Raw genomic sequence first — 15,392 nt, 5'->3', positions numbered from 1 at the left:
ATTATTAACATCTACTCCATACATTAGGGAAAGGGGGGGGGTGCTAGCCTCTTTCCATCATTAAAATCCTGCATCTGAAATAAGGCCTTAACATCAAAAGAACAGAAACGTATTTAAACATGAAAATCAACACTTAAGCAAAAAGTGCAGCAAAATGGCTCAAACTCTTGTTTTGGTAAGAATAAGGAAGCATAAAATGATAGTACAAATAAAATTAATTTTATTAATCAAGAAAAAGTCTTTATACTCAAAAGTTTTATGCAGATGCAAATATTAGCATTTTAAATTTGGGCATATATCACAATCAAAATGATGAAATCTCTTCTGAAGAATTCCCAGAATAGGAAGATATAAGTGAAAAAAAGTATTGCCTGCCATATAGGTAAACAAATGTTGTTACAGTCATGGAGCCATCACAATACTGTCACCCTGGTGGTGAGCCCTGAGGGAATTCCGGATAGAAACCAGAAGCTCACTATCTAGCAGTCAGAAGCTGCAGCCACCCTCAAGGGTATACCCTGAGGAGACACAAGATGAGAAAAGCACAGGATACTGGCCCCAGATAGCTGTGGTTCCTAACAAAGGAATAGTTTTAGTGAGCCCACCTTTTTGCATCTTCCCATATATAGAAAAGTGCTAAACTGTTTAACTTGAGATCTGGTTTTCTTTAATTAACAGTAATCTTTTGAAGATACTGACTATTTGGAATTTGCTGCAGACTCATATATCCTGGCTCCTCCATTCCCTCTTTGGACCACTCTCTCAGAGCTATCTGATATTCTATGTCCCAGGCTCAAGTCTTTAGTTTTGTCTCCCAAATAAAACATAATTCTCAACTACTGGGTTGTGTATTTTTTTTTTTCAGTCAACATAGACATGTCTGAAGGTAGCAGAAAGGACAGTAGATTACAAATGGGAAAGATTTTGCTTTTTAAGACTGTTCAGTTACTAAGGTGCTTGGCTAATTCAGTTTTTCCATCCATGAAATGAAAAGGCTAGATTCCACATATGACATTCTAAAATGCTAACGAGGTTACTTCCATTAAGGGCAGAGTATAGTTTTCAAGAGCATGGGCTTAGGTGTTAGAAGGACTTTGGTTCAAATTTCACCTATTACTTGTTAACAGTGTAACTTGGGCAAGTTACCATTTCTCAGTCTCAGTTTCTTTATCTATAAAAATGTATACATTAACCCAACATTTTCTTGTAAATATTAAATTTTGATGATAATGATATTAGTAAGAACTATGTTTAACACATTAAAAAAACTAAGATCATGGCATCTGGTGCCATCATTTCATGGCAAACAGAAGGGGAAAAAAGTGGGAATAGTGACAGATACTATTTTCCTGAGCTCCAAAATCATTGTGGATGGAGACAGTAGCCATGAAATTAAAAGACGCTTACTCCTTGGAAGGAAAGCTATGACAAACCTACACAGCATATTCAAAAGCAGAAACATCACTTTGTGGACAAAAGTTTGAATAGTCAGAACTATGGTTTTTTCCGTATTCAGGAAATCAATCCTGAATATTCATTGCAAGGACTGATGTTGAAGCTGAAGCTCCAATACTTTGGCCACCTGATGCGAAGGGCCGACTCACTAGAAAAGACCCTGATGCTGGCAAAGATTGAGGCAAAAGGAGAAGTGGGCAGCAGAGGTACAGATGGTGAGACAGCATCACCGAGTCAATGGACATGAATTTGAGCAACTCTGGGAGATAGTGAAGGGCAGGGAATCCTGTTGTGCTGCCGCCCGTGGGGTTGCAAAGAGTCGGACACAGTTTAGCAGCTGAACAACAACATAAGTTTTATGCTTGTATTATTTCCTTTAAACTTCATAAAACCCCTATTGTGTCACTATCCTATACTATTTCCTCCCCCATTTAACAGAAGAAACAGGTACCAAGAGGTTAAATAACTTGACCATAATCGTTGAGTTAGTGAGAGGCAGAGGCAGAACCAGAATACAACACAGGCAGCCTGACTCCAGAGACTATATTTTTAGCTTTTGCATCAATAAATGGCAATTTTTTAAGGATGGTGAATACTCAAAGGAGTTTAATATTCATGCTACAATGTCAAAGACAGAAGCTATTACATAAACCAAGATACATCACTCCAAAAAGCAGGGAAGGCTGATGGTCAATTGGATTCTTCGGGAGTGTACGAATGAATGTGTTACTTCCAAAGAAGATGAAAGATGGTTCCAATTAAAATGGACACTGATAATACCACTAATTAGGGTAGCCTACAACTTCTGTCTATACTCACCTTTCATTGAAATATGTATTTTTGAGAGATTCATTTTAAGATTATTTCATAACTTGTAATATTTTAAATATTAATAAACATGGGTATTTAAAATCACTAAAAAGGACAAATTTCAGAAATATGTAGACTAATTTGAAATATTCTTTTGAAAAGTAAACACTCTAGACATGATTACTTTGAAATTTCCATGGAAAAAAGTATCTCAGAAAATTTTAGTCATTTAGCTGTACAATTAATGAGATAATTAGCACTTCTTTTCCTCAGAAGATAAACATCTTTAATCTCCTTCATAACTGTAAAGCAGTTTTATTTGTCACTGAGGGTCACAATTTATTTCTATGCTATGTTAAGCTGGTTTCAATTCAAGTAATAATGTTACAACCTTAGATTCTTAAATGTAATCCCCATGGACAGGGAGGCCTGGTGTGCTGCGGTTCATGGGGTCGCAGAGTCAGACACGACTGAGCCACTGAACTGAACTGAACTGAACCATAGTAACACAAACACACAAAATCTACAAAACATATGCAGAAGAAAAGGAGAAGGGAAGCAAAATAGTTCACTACAAGTCAGCTAAACAAATAAGAAAGAAATGAGGACATTTCTTCACCAATTAAAATCTCTGATCAAAAGGATTTGCAGAATGGATTAAAAAAAAGAGGTCTAACTATACAGCTGTTTACAAGAGACACAATGTAGTTCCAAAGGCACAAATCAGCTGAATGGGAAAGAACTGCAAGACATTCCATATAAATAGTAACCAAAGTGAGCTGGGGAGCTATGTTAGTATCAGAAAAAACAGACTTTAAGTAAAACAGTAAAAATAAAAAAATTCTGTTGTAAGACACAAAAGAGGATATTATATATTGACAAAAGGGTCAATCCATCAAGAACATGCAACAAATGTAATCACATATTACCCCAAAAACAGACTCTCAATGTAGGAGAAACAATTTTTCAAAGAATTGGAAGGAGAAACAGAGCTCTACAATATAATATTTGGAGATTTCAATACTCCACTGTCTGTAATGCAGAACATCTAAACAGAAGATAAAAAAGAAAATAGAGTACTTAAACATCAATAAAAAGCCAACTAGACCTAACTGACATGTATAAAACACTCTGAACAACAACAGCAAAAAGTATGACTTTCTTTTTTAAAGAGTAGTTTTAGGTTCACAGAAAAATTGAGGGGAAGATACATGCATTTCCCATGTATCTCCTGCCTTCACATGTTCATTGCCTCCCCATTATTAACATCGCCCTTTTCGGTGGTACATTTGTCAAAGTTGATGATCCTGCACTGACACAGAATTACCCAAAGCCTGCAGCTTATATTAAGGTTCACTCTTAGTGTATATTCTATGAGTTTAGACAAAGGTATCATGACATGTAGCCATCATTATGATATCATACAGAGTATTTTCACTGCTCTAATAATCCTTGGTGCTCTATCAATTCAAGCCTCCAACTCCCAATCCTGGCAATCACTTATCTACAAGAAGAGAAGACTCTACACATGGAGATCACCAGATGGTCAGTACCGAAATCAGATTAATTACATTCTTTGCAGCCGAAGATGGAAAAGCTCTACACAGTCAGCAAAAACAAGACTGGGAGCTGACTGTGGTTCAGACCATGAACTCCTTATTGCAAAATTCAGACTTACGTTGAAGAAAGTAGGGAAAACCACTAGACCATTCAGGTATGACCTAAATCAAATCCCTTATGATTATACAGTGGAAGTGAGAAGTAGATTTAAGGGACTAGATCTGATAGACAGAGTGCCTGAATAACTACGGATGGAGGTTCATGACATTGCACAGGAGGTAGTGAGAGAAACATATCCAAGCAAAAGAAATGCAAAAGGCAAAATGGTTGTCTGAGGAGGCCTTACAAATAGCTGAGAAAAGAAGGGAAGTGAAAAGCAAAGGAGAAAAGGAAAGATATACCCATTTGAATGCAGAGTTCCAAAGAAGAGCAAGGAAAGATAAGAAAGCCTTCCTCAGTGATCAATGCAAAGCAATAGAGGAAAACAATAGAATGGGAAAGACTAGAGATCTCTTCAAGAAAATTAGAGATACCAAGACAACATTTCATGCAAAGAGGGGAACAATAAAGGATAGAAACGGTATGGATCTAACAGAAGCAGAAGATATTAAGAAGAAATGGCAAGAATACACAGAACTATACAAAAAAGATTTTCATGACCCAGATAACCATGATGGTGTGATCAGTCACCTAGAGCCAGACATCCTGGAATGTGAAGTCAAGTGGGCTGTAGGAATTCCAGTTGAGCTATTTCACATCCTAAAAGATGATGCTGTGAAAGTGCTGCACTCAATATGCCAGCAAATTTGGAAAACTCAGCAGTGGCCACAGAATTGGAAAAGGTCAGTTTTCATTCCAATCCCAAAGAAAGGCAATGCCAAAGAATGTTCCAACTATCGCACAATTGCACTCATCTCACACGCTAGCATAGTAATGTTCAAAATTCTCCAAGACAGGCTTCGACAATATGTGAACCGTGAACTTGCAGATGTTCAAGCTTTATTTAGAAAAGGAAGAGGAATCAGAGATTAAATTGCCAACATCTGCTGGATCATTGAAAAAACAAGAGAGTTCCAGAAAAATATCTACTTTGCTTTACCGACTAGGCCAAAGCCTTTGACTGTGTGGATCACAATACACTGTGGAAAATCCTTCAAGAGATGGGAATACCAGATCATCAGACCTGCCTCCTGAGAAATCTGTATGCAAGTCAAGAAGCAACAGTTAGAACTGGACAGAGAACAACAGACTGGTTCCAAATAGGGAAAGGAGTACGTCAAGGCTGTATATTGTCACCCTGCTTATTTAATTACTGACATGCAGAATCTACCAAGTAAAATGCCGGGCTGGATGAAGCACAAGCTGTAATCAAGATTGCAGCAGAAATATTAAAAACCTCAGATATGCAGATGACACCACCCTTATGGCAGAAAGTGAAGAAAAACTAAAGAGCCTCTTGATGAAAGTGAAAGAGGAGAGTGAAAAAGTTGGCTTGAAACTCAACATTTAGAAAACTAAGATCATGGCATCTGGTCCCATCAGTTCATGGCAAATAGATGGGGAAACAATGGAAACGGTGACAGAATTTATCTTTTGGGGCTCCAAAATCACTGTAGATGTTGACTACAGCTAGGAAATTAAAAGATGCTTGCTCCTTGGAAGAAGAGCTATGACCAACCTAGATAGCATATTAAAAAGCAGAGACATTACTTTGCCGACAAAGGTCCGTCTAGTCAAAGCTATGGTTTTTCCAGTAGTCATGTATGGATGTGAGAGTTGGACTATAAAGAAAGCTGAGCACTGAAGAATTGATGCTTTTGGAGTATGGTATTGAATACGATGCTTGAGAGTCCCTTGGACTGCAAGGAGATCCAACCAGTCCATCCTAAAGGAAATCTGTTGTGAATATTCATTGAAGGACTCCTGCTGAAGCTGAAACTCCAATACTTTGGTCACCTGACGCAAAGAAATGAGTCACTGGAAAAGATCCTGATGCTAGGAAAGTTTGAAGGCAGGAGGAGAACGGGACGACAGAGGATGAGATGGTTGGATGGCATCACCGACTTGATGAACATGAGTTTGAATAAGCTCTGGGAGTTGGTGATGGATAGGGAGGACTGGAGTGCTGCAGTTCATGGGGTTGCAAAGAGTCGGACACGACTGAATGACCGAACTGAACTGATCTGCTAGTTTTGCCTTTTGTAGGATATCATATAACTGGAATTGTACAATATGTAGCCTTTTGTGATGGGCTTTTTTCACTTAGCAATACAGATCTAATGTTCCCCCAGGGCTTTTTATGGCTTGTATATATGTATGCAAGCATGCAAGTTGTGTCTGACTCTTTGCAGCACCATGGACTGTAGTTCACCAAACCTCTGTCCATGGGATTTTCCAAGCAAGAATACTGGAATGGTTTCCATCTCCTTCTCCAGGGGATCTTCTAGATCCAGGGATCAAGTCCATGTCTCCTGCATTGCAGGCAGATTCGTTACCACTGAGTCACCTGTGAAGCTCTTTTTGGCTTTATATAGCTGTAAATTTAATACCTATATTAAAAAGTAAGAAAGATCTCAAATAGATGATTTTAATATATACCTTGAGGAATTAGGAAAAAAACAAACTAAATCTAAAGTAACAAAAAGAAAAAAGTAAAGACAATGGAGACTAGAAAAGAGAATCAATGCAATTAAAGGTTGCTTTTCTGAAAACAAGAAAACAGTTGACAAACCTGCAGCTAAACTGAGAAAGGAAAATGAGTAGATGTAAATCACTAACATCAGGAATGAAAGTAATTACATTACTGCTGCCTTTAGAGAAATACCTTAAACAACTGTCATGCCAATAAATCAGATAATCTAGATGAAATTGACAAATTCCTGGAAACACACAAATTACCAAACTGACTGAAGAAGAAATAGAAAATCTCAACAGATCTATAACAAGTAAAACTGCTGAATCATCAATCAAAAATTTCTCAACTAAGAAATCCTAGCAGATGGCTTCTTTGGATTTAAATAAGTATTTAAAGGAGAATTACCACCAAATTCTCAAAATCTTCCAAAAAACAGAAGAAAAGAAAACACTCTATGAGCCAGCATTAACTTGATACTAAAGTGAGATACCACTCTAATAGCAGAAAGAGAAGAGGAACTAAAGAGCCTCTTCATTAGTTGAAGGAGGAGAGTGAAAGAGCCGGCTTAAAACTAAATGTTAAAAGAACTAAGATCGTGGCATTTGGCCCCATTTCTTCATGGCAAATAGAGGGGCAAAACGTGGAAGTAGTGACAGATTTTCTCTTCTTGGGCTCTAAAATCACTGAGAATGGTGACTGAAGAAACAAAATTAGAAGACATTTGTTTCTTTGCAGGAAAGCTAAGACAAATCTAGACAGTGTGCTGAAAAGCAGAGACATTACTCTGCCGACAAAGGTCCATGTAGTCAAGGCTATGGTCTTCCCAGTAGTCACATATGGTTGTGAGAACTGGACTATAGAGAAGGCAGAGTGCCACAGAATTCATGCCTTTGAACTGTGGTATTGGAGAAGACTCCTGAGAGTCCCTTCAACAGTGAGATCAAACTAGTCAATCTTAAGGGAAATCAGCTCTGAATACTTGTTGGAAGGACTGATGCTGAAGCTCCAGTATTTTGGTCACCTGATGCAAACAGCTGACTCATTGGAAAAATCCCTGATGCTGGAAAGATTTGAAGGCAGGAGAAGAGGGTGTCAGAGGATGAGCCTTGAACCGATGAAACCAACTATGACTTGAATTAAAAGATGGACCCACTAATTTTTTAACGTATTCCTCTTCAAGCCTCTTTAAAGGCTTTTACCTTTTTGTTGAATCCAGCATTAAGCTCAGTGGGACTCTACTTAATGTTGATCCTGCATTCATACACTGAAAAATTCCGTCAGCTCCTCAATCAGTTTTTCAAGGTTCTTTTGACATTATTGACTATACCACAGACCATGGGCATAACAAACTTCACATGTTCCATGATCTTGTCCTTGTTTTTTAGAATTGTACCAATGGTTGAACAATTCATGTTTTAAGAATGAGTAATGTCTGCTACTTTTTTCCTCGTGCCACTCTCTCAATTATTTTCACTTTTGCTTCCATTGTTACTGCTTGGCACTTCTTAGCAATACCAGCTACATCACAGCTGCTATTATGCTTGCTTCTGTATATCATGGGCTTGAAATAAATACACCGTATGGAGTATATCAAGGCTGTATATTGTCACCTTGCTTATTTAACTTATATGCAGAATACATCATGTGAAATGCCAGGCTGGATGAAGGACAAGCTGGAATCAAGATTGGTGGGAGAAATATCAACAACCTCACATATGCAGATGATATCACTCTAGTGGCAGAAAGTGAAGCATTAAAGAGTCTCTTGATGAAGGTGAAAGAGGAGCGTGAAAAAGCTGGCTTAAAACTCAACATTCAAAACATGAAGATTATAGCATCCAGTCCCATCACTTCATGGCAAATAGGGAAAATAGTGACAGATTTTATTTTCTTGGGCTCCAAAATCACTGTGGACAGTGACTGCAACCACGAAATTAACAGATGTTTACTCCTTGGGAAGAAAAGCTATGACAAACCTAGACAGTGTGTTAAAAAGCAGAGACATCACTTTGCCAACAATGGTCTGTATAGTCAAAGCTATGGTTTTTCCGGTTGTCACGTATAGATGTGAGAGTTGGACCATAAAGAAGGCTGAGCACCGAAGAATTGATGGTTTCGAACTGTGGTGCTAGAGAAGACTCTTGAGAGTCCCTTGGACAGTAAGAAGATCAAACCAGTCAAGCCCAATCCACATTCAATTCCAATGATAATTCACTGAAGGCCTGATGTTGAAGCTGAAGGTCAAATTCTTTGGCCACCTGTTGCAAAGAGGTGACACATGGAAAAGACCCTGATACTGGGAAAGACTGAGGGTAAGAGGAGAAGGGGGTGACAGAGGATGAAATGACTGGATGGCATCACTGATTCAATGGACATGAATTTAAGAAAACTCAGGGAAATAGTGAAGGACCTGGCATGCTGCAGTCCATGGGGTCACAAAGAGTTGGATATGAAACTCTGACTGAACAACAACCACCACCACTATATTCTATATAGTACTGTACAGCAAAGTACACAAAAGCACAACCACTTGTAGAGGGTGTATGAATATGATAATGTACACCACACATATGTATGCCAGTTACTGGACATGTGAATGTATGTTTGCATCTTTGAAAGTTCGCAACTTGAAAGATCATATGGAAGGGACTTACTGTAAACACAATAAAATATTTTTCGGCTATTAAAAAAACGAAATTTCTGCCAATTTTGACAACATGGATGGACCTGGAGGGCATTATGCTGAGTGCCAGACAGAGAGAGACAAATATCATATGATCTCGCTTACATGTGGAATCTAAAAGAAAGCTGAACTCAGAGATATAGAGAACAGACTGGTGGTTGCAAGGGTGGGGGATGTGTAAAATGGGTGAAGGTGTTCAAAAGATAAAATTTCAGTTACAAATAAGTCCTGGGAATGTAACGTGCAGTATGGTGAATATAGTCAATAATCTTGTGTGGTATATTTGACATTTGCTTAGAGAATTGATCTTAAAACTTTTCAACACAGGAAAATATAACTATGTGTGGTGATAAATGTTAACTAAACTTATTGTTGTAATAATTTTGCAATGTGTGTGTGTGTGTCCGTGTGTGTGTGTCCGTGTGTGTATGAAAGTATTACGTTGTATACCTAAAACTAATATAATGTTATATGTCAATTATATCTCAAAACAAAAAACACTGCAATGTGGTACTGGCATAAGGATAGACATACAAACCAACAAAACAGCGTTGAGAGTATAGAAAGAAACACATATCCATGGACAACTGACAAGCATTTTAAGTCCATTTGATGGGGAAATAAGAGTCTTTTGAATAGATGATGCTGGGGCCACTAGGTTTCCACATGCAAAGAAATCTAGTGGATCTCTAACTCACATCATGTGTGAAAACTGACTAAAAATGAACTGATCTAAATACAGTAGCTAAGGAATGGCCTCAAGATGGTGGAGTAGAAGGATGTGAATTTCTTATAAAAACACTGAAATCACAAAATCACTGCTGCAAAACAGACTAAAGAAAAAAGAGTGAAAAGAAATGAAGACAGGCTAAGGGATCTCTGAAAGTGAAAGTGAAAGTCACTCAGTTGTGTCCAATTCTTTGAGACCCCATAGACTATGCAGTTCACAGAATTCACAAAATTCTCCAGGCCAGAACACTGGAGTGGGTAGCCTTTCCCTTTTCTGGGGGATCTTCCCAACCCAGGGATCAAACCCAGGTCTTCCACACTTCAGGCGGATTCTTTACCAGCTGAGCCACAAGGGAAGCCCAAGAATACTGGTGTGGGTAGCCTATCCCTTCTCCAGCAGATCTTCCAGACTGAGGAATTGAACCGGGCTCTCCTGCATTGCAGGTGGATTCTTTACCAACTGAGCTATGAGGGAAGCCCACAAGAGATCGCTGGGAAAACATTAAATGCACCAATATTCACATTATAGGGATTCCAGATGGAAAACAAAGAAAGAAAAGACCTGAGAAAATATTTGAAGAGAAAATAGCTGAAAACTGTTCTAACATGGGAAAGAAAATAGTTACCATAGTACAGGAAGCAGATAAGAATGCCTAGCAGGATAAACCCAAGGCAGAATCCATTGAGACACACAGTAATGAACCTGACAAATACTAAAGAGAAAAATTTTTTTTTACAGCAACAAGGGAAAAGCAACAAATACTTACAGGGGAACTCCCATAAAGATATCAGTTGACTTCTCAGCAGAAACTGTGCAGGCCAGAAGGCAACTGCACGAAATATTTAAAGTAATGAAAGGGAAAAACCTACAAGCAAGAATATTCTACATCGAAAGGCCTTCATTCAGATTTGATGGAGAAATCAAAAGCTTTACAGACAAGCAAAAGCTAAGAGAATTCAGCAATACCTGACCAACTTTGCATGAAATACTGAAGGAAATTTTCTAAGTGGAAAAGAAGAGACCATTACTAGAAACAAGAAAATTATGAGTGGAAAAGTTTATCAGTAAAGGGAAACATGAAGTAAAGGTAGGAAATCATCTGCACATAAATATGAAATCAAAACTAGCAACTGTGAGAAGAGGGCAGCACAGGTGCAGGATACTGGAAATGCATTTGACATTAAAAGGCCAGCGAATTAAAACAATTATTTATATACAGACTGCTGTATCAAATCTCATGGTAATATAAAAATCTACAAAAGATACCTACACACAAAAAGAAACACAAAAAGAATCCAAACACAAAACTAAAGTTAGTCATCTAATCAAAAGAGAAGAGAATAAAAGAGGAAGGTGAAAAAAAGACCTACAAAAACAAAGCCCAGACAATTAACAAAATGGCAAGAGGAACATATATACTGATAATTACTTTAGATGAGATGGATTAAATGCTCCAACAAAAAGATACAGATTGGTTGAATGGATATAAAAGCAAGATCCATACATTTTCTGTGTACAAGAAACCCACTTTAGAGATAGGGACACACACAGTCTGAAAGTAAGAGGATGGAAAAAGGTATTCCATTCAAGTGGAAATGAAAGGAAAGTGGGAGTAGCAATACTCATATATCAGACAAAATGAACTTTCAAATAAAGACTGTTATAAGAGACAAAGGACACTACATAATGATCGAGAGATCAATCCAAGAAGATATAACAACTGTAAGTATATATGCACCAAACATAGAGTACATCAATACATAAGTTGTAAAAGGAGAAATTGACAGTAACACAATAATACTGAGGGAATTTAACATCTCACATTCATCAATGGACAGATAATCCAGACAGAAAATTAATAAGGAAACACAGGCCTTAAACAACCCATTAAGATGGACTTAACTGACATTTACAGAGAAGCAGAATGCACATTCTTCTTAAGTACACATGGAACATTCTCCAGGATTGATCACATGCTGGGCCACAATGTGAGATTCATTAAATTTAACTCATTATTGACTGGGAGATTTCTGCAGAAACTAATGGCTGTGGCTGATGATTTTTATATTGGCCAGTCCAGAATTAATTCTGTTATTTCACAAACACTTGTGGGTTAATACATTCAGTATTAACCTAAACAAATTCAGTATTAACCTAAAACACTTGTAAAGTCTTCTCCAGACTGTGAGTTTTATTTTCACTTTCCATATTAGAATCAATCACTAAGGTTTTTTGTCCTTTTGTTGGTCTAATATTCATATCGTCTGTATCAGAACTACATTCTGAATAACCATCTACTTCTGAGACACTAGTATATATGTTGATTGGATAATCAGTGAAAGTATCTGCATTAAATTCACTGAAAAATTCTTTTTCACAAAAAATTTCATGATGTGTCATTTTTGAAAATTTTATGGTAATAAATTTGCATTTATAATACACTCAAGGTTGAAACAGAAACCTAATGGAACAAACTGAATGATAATGAAAATTCTAAGTTGTATAGTGAACCTTAAAGATCTTAAGCTCTAACAACTTTGCATGGTGATGTTAGTTGTATCATTCTCTAAATATGTATTGGTATGTCTCTGGTCAATAATGTTTGGATAACAAAAGATGTATTAATACATTTCCAGTCAATAATCTGTTACGAAAACTGAAATCATATCAATTATCTTTTTTTACAGTAACACTATGAGATTGGAAATCAACTATCAGTAGAAAAAAAAAGAAAGAAAAGAAAAGTAAAAAACACAAACACATGGAGGTTACACATTTTGCTACTAAACAACCAATGGATCATTAAGAAATCAAAGAGGAAATAAAAAAAAAGATCAATAAAACTAAAAGCTGGTTCTTTGAGAAGAGAAACAAAATTGATACACCTTCAGATAGACTTATCAAGAAAAACAGGGAAAGGGCTCAAATCATCAAAATCAGAAAGAAAAAGGAGAAGTTATAATGGACACAAAATATATACAAAGATCATAACAGACTACAACAAGCAACTATATGCCAATAGACAATCTTGAAGAAATGGACAAATTCTTAGAAAGGTACAATTTCTCAAGCCTGAACCAGGAAGAAATAGAAAATATCAACAGATCAACCACAAGTACTGAAACTGAAACTGTGGTTAAAAAACTCCCAACATACAAAAGTCCAGGAGTAGATTGCTTCACAGGCAAATTCCAGCAAAGATTTAGAGAAGAGTTGACACCTATCCTCTTAAACTCTTCCAAAAATTGCAGAGGAAGGAACAATCCCAAACCCATTCTAAGAGGCCAACATCAGCCTGATAGCAGAACCAAAGATACCACAGAAAAGGAAAATTACAGGTCAGTATCACTGATGATCACGAATGCAAAAATCCTCAACAAAATACTAGCAATCCAAGTCTAACACTACTTTAAAAGGATTCATACACCATGATCAGGCGGGATTTATCCCAGGGATGCACGGATTCCTTAATATACACAAGTTATACACTACATTAGCAAACCAAAGAATAAAACCATATGATCACCTCAATAGATGCAGAAAATGCTTTCAACAAAAGACAACACCCATGTATGATAACAATTTTCCAGAAAGTGGGCACAGAAGAAATCTACTTCAACATAATAAACACCATATATGGCTAATCTCAGACAACATAGTGCTTAATGATGAAAAGCTGAAAAGCATTTCCCTTGAGGTCAGGAACAAGACAAAGGTGTTCTCTTTTGTCACTTTATACAACATAGATTTGGAAAGCACAGCCATGGCAATCAGAGAAGAAAAAGAAATAAAAGGAATTAAAACTGGAAAAGAAGAAGCAAAACTGTTACTGTTTGTATATGACAAGCTACTATACATCAAAAGTCATAAAGATGCAACCAGCAAACTCCTAGAGCTCATCAATGAATTTGTTAAGGTTTCAGGATACAAAATTAATATACTGAAATCTACTGCATTTTTATATAGTAACAACAAAAGGTAAGAAAGAGAAATTAAAGAAACAATCCCATTTACCATCATATCACAAACAATAAAATACCTAAGAATAAACCCACCTAAGGAGGCAAAGGACCTACACTCAGAAAACTATAAGGTGCTGATAAAGAAACTGAGGATGACACATAGATGAAAAGATATATCATGTTCTCAGATCGAAAGAATCAACACTGTGAAAACGACTATACTACCCAAGGCAGTCTACAGATTCACTGCAATTACTATCAAATTACTGATGGCATTTTTCATAGAACAAAAAAATCTTAAAACTTGTATGGAGACACAAAAGACCCCAAATAGAGAAAGCAATCTTGAGAAAGAAAAAGGGAGCTGGAAGAATTAGGCTCCCTGAGTTTGGAGTATACTACAAAGCAACAGTCATCAAAATAGTACAACACTGGCACAAAAAAGGAAATGTAGATCAGTACAATAGGACAGAAAGTCCAGAAATAAACTCACACACTTATGGTCAATTAATTTACAACAAAGGAGGCAAGAGTATACAATGAAGAAAAGGCAGTCTCTCTAACAAATGATTCTGGGAAAACTGGACAGCTACATGTAAAAGAAGGAAATTAGGAAACTCCCTTATACTATATACAAAAATCAGCTCAAAATGGATTAAAGACCTAAGTATAAGACTGGATCCTATTAAACTCTTAGAGGAAAACATAAGCAGAATAGTCTTTCACAGAAATCACAGCAGTATCTTTTTTTGATCTGTTATGTCAGGTAATGGAAATAAAAACAAAAATAAAAAATTGGACCTGGTTAAACTGAAAGCTTTTGCACAGCAAAGGAAACCACAGATAGGATAAGCCCCAGAATTAAAGTAAATATTTGCAAATAATGTGATTGACAAGGGATTAATCTCCAAAATTTCCGAATAGCTCATGTGGCTCAGTATAAAAAAAAGACCAAAGAATGGGCAGAAGACCTAAATAAATATCAAAGAAGACATGCAGACAGCCAAGAGGCATGTGAAGAGATGCTAAAAATTGCTATTAGAGAAATGCAAATCAAAAACTACAATGAGATATTGCCTCATACCAGTCAGAATGTCTGTCATGAAAAAAATCTACAAACAGTAAATGTTGGAGAGTATGGAGTATGGGTATGGAAAAAAGGGAACCCTCCTACACTGTAGGTGGGAATGTAAACTGGTATAGCCACTATGGAGAACAGAAAGGAGGTTTCTTAAAAAACCAAAAATAATGCCACCATATGATCCAGAAGACTCTTTTCTTGGCATATATCCACAGAAAAACATGGTTTTAAAACATACATGCACAACAATATTCATTGCAGCACTGTTTCTAATAACCAAGGCATGGAAACAACCTAAATGCCCACAGAAAGATGCATGGATAAAGAAGATGTGGTACATACATACAATGGACTATTATTCGGCCATTAACAACAACAAAAAAATGCCATTTGCAGCAACATGGATGGACCTGGAGATTATCATACTAAGTTAAGTCAGTCAGACAGAAAAACATGAATATAATATGATATAACTT

General features: G+C 36.8%; 2 protein-coding genes across 10 annotated transcripts in view; one reads left to right on the top strand and one right to left on the bottom strand.

Annotated features, from left to right (window-relative positions):
• The window catches only part of LOC145513005 (uncharacterized), a 166,598-nt gene extending 165,759 nt beyond the window's left edge, over positions 1 to 839 (top strand). For 2 of the 4 annotated variants that reach the window (XR_014059008.1, XR_014059007.1), the window contains one exon: positions 679 to 839. The gene's annotated coding sequence lies outside the window, so the exon portion shown is untranslated. The remainder of the gene's footprint in view (positions 1 to 678) is intronic. The other 2 variants (XR_014059028.1, XR_014059012.1) reach the window with 1 other exon arrangement.
• Positions 1 to 15,392, bottom strand: part of ITFG1 (integrin alpha FG-GAP repeat containing 1) — a 276,724-nt gene that overhangs the window by 150,430 nt on the left and 110,902 nt on the right. The window lies entirely within an intron of this gene.

The sequence above is a fragment of the Giraffa tippelskirchi genome, chromosome 7, assembly GCF_054371585.1.
Source record: "Giraffa tippelskirchi isolate mGirTip1 chromosome 7, T2T-mGirTip1v1.2.pri, whole genome shotgun sequence".
Lineage (NCBI taxonomy): Eukaryota > Metazoa > Chordata > Mammalia > Artiodactyla > Giraffidae > Giraffa > Giraffa tippelskirchi.
The sequence above is the reverse complement of the archived record's forward strand: the minus strand, read 5'-3'. Positions and strand labels throughout refer to the sequence as shown.